The following is a 6,260-nucleotide window of genomic DNA, read 5'->3' on the forward strand; positions in this document are numbered from 1 at the left end:
CCTCATCTCCCCAGATCCCGTAAGCTGACTCTGCTCCAGCACCTCCCTGGGCTTTGACCACACAAAGCTCCCTAATTCATTCAAGTCTCTGCTTACCTTCAAGAGGCCTCTCTGGACCACTCCATCCATAAAAGCACCTCCATCACTCTCATTCCCCCACGCCACTTAAGTTTTCTTCATAGTACTTACTGCTACCTGAAAACGTGTGTGGGTGTGTGGGTGTGAGCACACGTGCGTGTGTGTGTTCACCTATGTGGGTGTGGGTGTGCGTGTGTGCGTGTGTGTCTGTGTGTGTGCATGTGTGTGCCTGTGTGTGCACGTGTGTGCGTGTGTGCATGAGTGTGTGCATGTGTGCGTGTCTGTGTGTGTGTGTATGTGTGTGGGTTTGTGTGTCTGCTTCCTTGATGGTTGCTAGTTGTCCCTACTAGAATTTGAGCTCGCTGGGGACAGGAAGCTAACGGTCCACTATTGTAGCCACCCTCATTCAATCCTGAAACGTGGTTGAAACCTGACTCTGCCAGGCCCTAATCAGTGTGCTGAGAATGAAACAGAAGTCTGCTGTCTCAGAGCTTACCTCCTCCTGAGAGAAGACAGACAATGAGCAAGTAACCCTAGATATACTGAGTGCTGAGGGCCTTCACAACGCAGGACATGGGGGAAGGAAGTTGCCAGAGCAAAGGAGAAGTGACACTGTTTTATGCAGGGTGGACAGAAGAGGCCTCCTGATAGAGTGACATTTGAGCTGACACCTGAAGGAAGTGAGAAAGGGAGGCCTGCAGATACCCAGGGGAAGAGCCGAAAAGTACAAGGAACAGCAAATGCAAAGGTCCTGAGGCAGGAGCGTGCTAGACTTGGCACAAGAACAGCAAACACCAAGCAGAATGCCTGGCCTGTATTAGACGCCGTAAGCATCTGAACTGCGTACATGGCAGAGATGAAGTACACAGTCTGGGAAATCTGGCCGTGCAGGTTCAAATTCCAGTTCTCCTACCTACCTCTTGGGTGAGTTTGTTTCTCTCAGTTTCCTTGTCTGTAAACTGATAATAACATGCGTGTCTCCCGTATTAGGTAGTTTCAAGGCTAAAATGCATTGGTATATGTGCAGCATTAACTGCACCTGGCATGTAAGAAGCCCTAAATAATTATTGTGGTTACATTATTTCATTAGGTGATTGTCATGCAATTCTGACAGTAAATTGTAGTCACTACACTCCCCATGACGAGGAGCACGGCAGCCCACAGTGCCTGGGCCCCTTATCGGGCAACTTCAGACACCAGACAGCCCTATTCACCACAGACTCGGTTAGAAAATCCTATAGAAAGTTGGCCCTGCTTGGGTCTAGCGACCTTATAGGGACATGGCAGGGGAGCAAGGTGGGGGTAAGTCCACTAAAGAAGACAAATATAACAAAAGATGAATAATTTAAGGCCCTTCAAGGGGACTCTGGGAAACTTGCTGACCGCAGATAGAAAGGGTGGGGAATGGATGGGAGACAGAACTCCTCAGTCCAGCCCTTCTTCTGCTTTGGGGCCCCAGGCATTGCACAGGTGAGATGACCCACCAAAGACAGAGCAGGGGGCATGCCACAGAGAGGACACAGCCCCCACTAAGGGCAAACAGGCCACTGTTACATGTCCTGCCTGGGCCTTCAGATCTGACCCCTGGATGTCAATGGCTACACTCCAAGATCCCTGAATCAGGGTATCCGTTTCTCTCCCTCCCCTTCTGTTTTCTCCTTCCTGCAGCTCTTCTTCAGCTCTTTCCTTCTCTTCCCATGGTTCTTGTCCCATATTCCTCCTGCCTCAAGGAACCCCCATCAAGGCTGCCAAAGTCCCAGCCTCTGTGACAGCTCACTGTGAGAGATGGGTCTATTCACACCACTCTCCTCGGGCCTTGAGGACCCTCCATTTCCCCCCACAGGTAAGACCTAGAGCTGGAGGAAGAAGAAGAGCAAGCACTATTTGACAGCAGCTTCCTATATCCTGACAACCCAAGGATGGCAGCCCTGCTGCAGTATTGGGGTGGTGGCATCGGGGTGGGGTGAGAAGAGGTGCCAGCCTGGTCAAGAATAGTCCATCCTCTCCACAAGACACACTGCCCAGAGTGCAGCTACATGTCATTGGGCTGGGAAAGTGGGGGATGCCAGGTCTAGTCAAACACGTTTCTAAATTCTATCTAAATGGCACTGATTAATGGCACTTTGCTACACAGATCATTCTCAACCTTGCTTTTTGACTCAACATTTGAGTTATATCCAGGTTGGTTACCTGTAACTCGAATTCATTCATCTTCAGAACTGTATAGTATTCCATTGTATCAACATATTACATTTGTGATTTCTGTTGATGGATGGAGACCTTAGTTATTCCAGTTTCTCACTATCCCAAACAGACAGTTTCACTGTGTCTCCTGATGCATGCACTAGTGCACATACCCACAAATAGAACTGGAGGGTTATACAGGTTCTGTGTTTCTTCAACTCCACTAAATTTGCCAAATCGTGCCCCAATGCCATTAAGCCAACATATACTGCTGGCAGACACAGGAAAATTCCTGTTGTTTCATGCTTATGCCAATATTTCCTATGGTCACATTACAGGGAAGTGCGGGAATCTTCAGTTCTTGTCTGCTTGGAAGAAAGATTTCAGCCAAGAGACATACATCAAAGGTTAAGTTGCAGAGTTTACTGAAGAGAGAGAGAGTACATTCCTAGAAAGGAGTGGGCTGACCTGGCTGGAAAACAGCCGGTGGGCTGGTTCCGCTGGAAAACAGCATCAGGCGAAAAATAGCAGTAGCAGTGTTTATTTAAAGAGACAGTACACTCTGAAAGAATGAGCCAGCAGCAGCTGGTGCCGGGTGACCCTCTTTATGAGAATCTTACATGATTATTTGTGAAGGGGCATGAGTGAGTGTCACTTACAATCATGTTTTAGGTGGTCACTTTGGCCATGAATGTTCTGTGGTTGTACATGCTAGTAAACACATTGCATGTCTCATTAGCATTTAAAGTCTCCACTCAGGAGTGTGTTTTGATTTTATATATATATATATATATATATATATTTTTTTTTTTTTTTGAGACAGAGTCTCGCTATGTCACCTAGGCTGGAGTGCAGTGGCACGATCTCGGTTCATTGCAACCTCTGCCTCCCAGGTTCCAGCGATTCTCCTGCCTCAGCCTCCCAAGTAGCTGAGACTACAGGCACGTGCCACTATGCCTGGCTAATTTTTGTATTTTTTTTTAGCAGAGACAGGGTTTCACCATATTGGCCAGGCTGGTCTTGAACTCCTAACCTCATGATCCGCCCACCTCAGCCACTCAAAGTGCTGGGATTACGGGCGTGAGCCACTATGCCCAGCTTATTATTATAATGAGCAAAAGGCTACTGTAGGGCGAGTTAGTGGAGGAGTGCGCATGCTCATCAGTGGGAAAGCCCCTACCAAGGTCATCTCTGGGTAGGGCCTCATAAGTTCCCTTTAGGGCCAGAGGAGCCCAACAACAAGGCCAGAAGTGGCCAGTGTAGCCATTGTCTTTTTGCTGGCTGACAGTGGGTGGCGCTGACTATCAGAGAACGGAGTCTTCAAGATTTCTTTTCCCAAAAGCTCCTTTGCCTGCTTATTTCTGGCTATCTGCCTACTCTAAGAGTCAGATTTGTAAATGTTTTACCAGTTGGATAAGGCAAAAGGGAATCTCATCGCAGCTTTCATTGGTTCTCACTGCTGACTAATGCAACCAACCATCTTTCCATACGCCAGCTGGCAGTACTGTTATTTTATTACTATTGTCATTAGTTGAAGATGTTGTGAAAAGAGAGACGAATAGTCCCAACTTTGCTGCGGCATTGGTAGTAGAGAAGGGGGAGTGGTACCGGCAGCTTCCATGTATAGGGGCCTCTGGAAGGTCTGAATGTCAGTTGAGAAATCAATCATTTGCTCCACCTAGCAGCTCCCCTGGGCCACTAAGCTATAGAGGGTCTAGTGTTTAGGGGACTGGAGTAGGGGGTCAGAGGAGACACCAGTCCTGGGTACACACAGCTCCTGCCCAAAGTTAAGTCACCACCAGTGAGGACACAGCAGAGGGGGTGCCAAAGGAAGGCTGGGGTGGGGCGGGAGGTGGTGGAAAATGGGATTAAAGGGAGGGGCTGGGGAGAGGCTGGAGTGGGAGGGAAGATGGAGATGAGCCTGGAGGGGGCTGAGGTGAAATGGAGTGAAGGTGGGCTTTGGAGGGTGGGGGTGCATTTAGTACTGAGGGTGGAGTTAGAAGGGAAAGTGGGGCTGGGTGGGTCAGGTGCTGGCGGCGGGTCTGTGAGGTAGAGGTGAGGCTGGAGGTGGTAGTGGTGGTAGAATTTGGGGATAGGGCTGGGATGGGATGGGGCTGGAGGTTGGGGGATGGTGTGGTTGGACGTAGGAGGGTGGAGCTAAAGCTGGGCCTTCAGCACCGCCTTCTCTAGTTTTGTTAAGGACGCTTAGATAAGTGTTATGTAATGTAGTTTCAAGTTCATGCCCTCACATCCCCTGCTTTAAACTCCAGTCAGGTCATCTGGAGCTGCCTCCAGAAACCAACCATAGGAAGTGACCAGCACAGTCCTGCAGCCTAAGGAGAGACAGTGTGGTGTAGTGGTTAGAAGCAGACTCAGGAGCTGTGTAATACCTGGATTCAAAACTCTTGAGAAGTCTAGGTTTCCCCATCTGTAAAATGGAAATGGTAACAATAGAACTCACTTCATAGGATGCATGACTTAGTGTATCTAAGGCTCTTTGTAGAGTGTCTGGGGGCATAGTAAGTGCTCAATAAACACTTGCTGCCAGGTGGTTGTCAGGCCTCTGAGCCCAAGCCAAGCCATCGCATCCCCTGTGACTTGCATGTATACGCCCAGATGGCCTGAAGTAACTGAAGAATCACAAAAGAAGTGAAAATGCCCTGCCCCGCCTTAACTGATGACATTCTACCACAAAAGAAGTGAAAATGGCCGGTCCTTGCCTTAAGTGATGACATTACCTTGTGAAAGTCCTTTTCCTGGCTCATCCTGGCTCAAAAAGCTCCCCCACTGAGCAATTTGTGACCCCCACTCCTGCCCACCAGAGAACAACCCCCCTTTGACTGTAATTTTCCTTTGCCTACCCAAATCCTGTAAAACGGCCCCACCCTTATCTCCCTTCACTGACTCTCTTTTTGGACTCAGCCCGCCTGCACCCAGGTGATTAAAAAGCTTTATTGCTCACACAAAGCCTGTTTGGTGGTCTCTTCACATGGATGCCCACGACAGTGGTGTTATGGGAAAGGATGCCCTCAAGGCCTCTAGAGGAGGGATCAGGGACCCTCTGACCAAACAAAGAGCTTTCCCTGATGGCACAACAATGAAGAGGGGGGCGACAATGAGTTTCAATGGCTCCAATACCAGCCAGGGAACTGGACCTTGAGGAGCTGATCACCTGCAGATCTTTAAGCTGGCGTAAGTCATTGTCAGTTTCCAAGGTAGAAAGACCTTGCTGGTTGCCAATCGTGAGGTCCAGAGTGAGCCTCTAGCTTCTTGGATTTCCTGGAAACTTGGGGTGCATTTCGGGTTGACACAGTGATGAAAGGAGTAAGGCCTAGGGACCGGGGCTGGGGCTGGGTGGCCTTGCAATAGAAAGGAGAGTCTCACACCACAAAGAAAGGACCCTCCTCCCATGCCTCCTGCCAGGGCCTAGTGTGCTGCAACCACGCTCCTAACAACCTAACCCAAACCCTAACTCGTTTGTCATATAAACTTAAAGGATTTCTTGAACAGTGTTAATAAGACACCACATTTTCCAGGAAAGCAACTACTGTGTCAATTGAAGGAAGACTGGATTTTGTGCTGTTCATAACCTGATTAAGAGGGGTTTTGACTAAGCCTGGGGACCTTCTCAAGGTCCCCTTGAGAAAGGGACACCTGAACTGAGAGCTGAAGAATGAGCAGGGGCCGACAGAGGAAGAGGAAGGGAAGAGTGTCCCATGGTGGTGTTGGAAATTAAAGCTCGAAGTCGCAAGGAAAACGAGCACTCAAGTAAAAGATTTCTCAGCAAAGCCAATTCACTTCTGCAGAAGGATGCCACTCGCACATCTGGTCTACAAGAAGGCACACCGAACAAAAGAGAGAAGGGGTTTTTATCCCTAATGCGGTTAGTCCCTGCTTCTGTGTCCTGTTCCCATTGGCTGGGGCTGGACTGCACAATCTAAGCTAATCCCTATTGGCTAGTTCAAATGGAGCAGAAACGTGGGCTACAGTGGTAGGGC

The sequence above is a fragment of the Macaca mulatta genome, chromosome 10 (assembly GCF_049350105.2).
Source record: "Macaca mulatta isolate MMU2019108-1 chromosome 10, T2T-MMU8v2.0, whole genome shotgun sequence".
Taxonomy (NCBI): Eukaryota; Metazoa; Chordata; class Mammalia; order Primates; family Cercopithecidae; genus Macaca; species Macaca mulatta.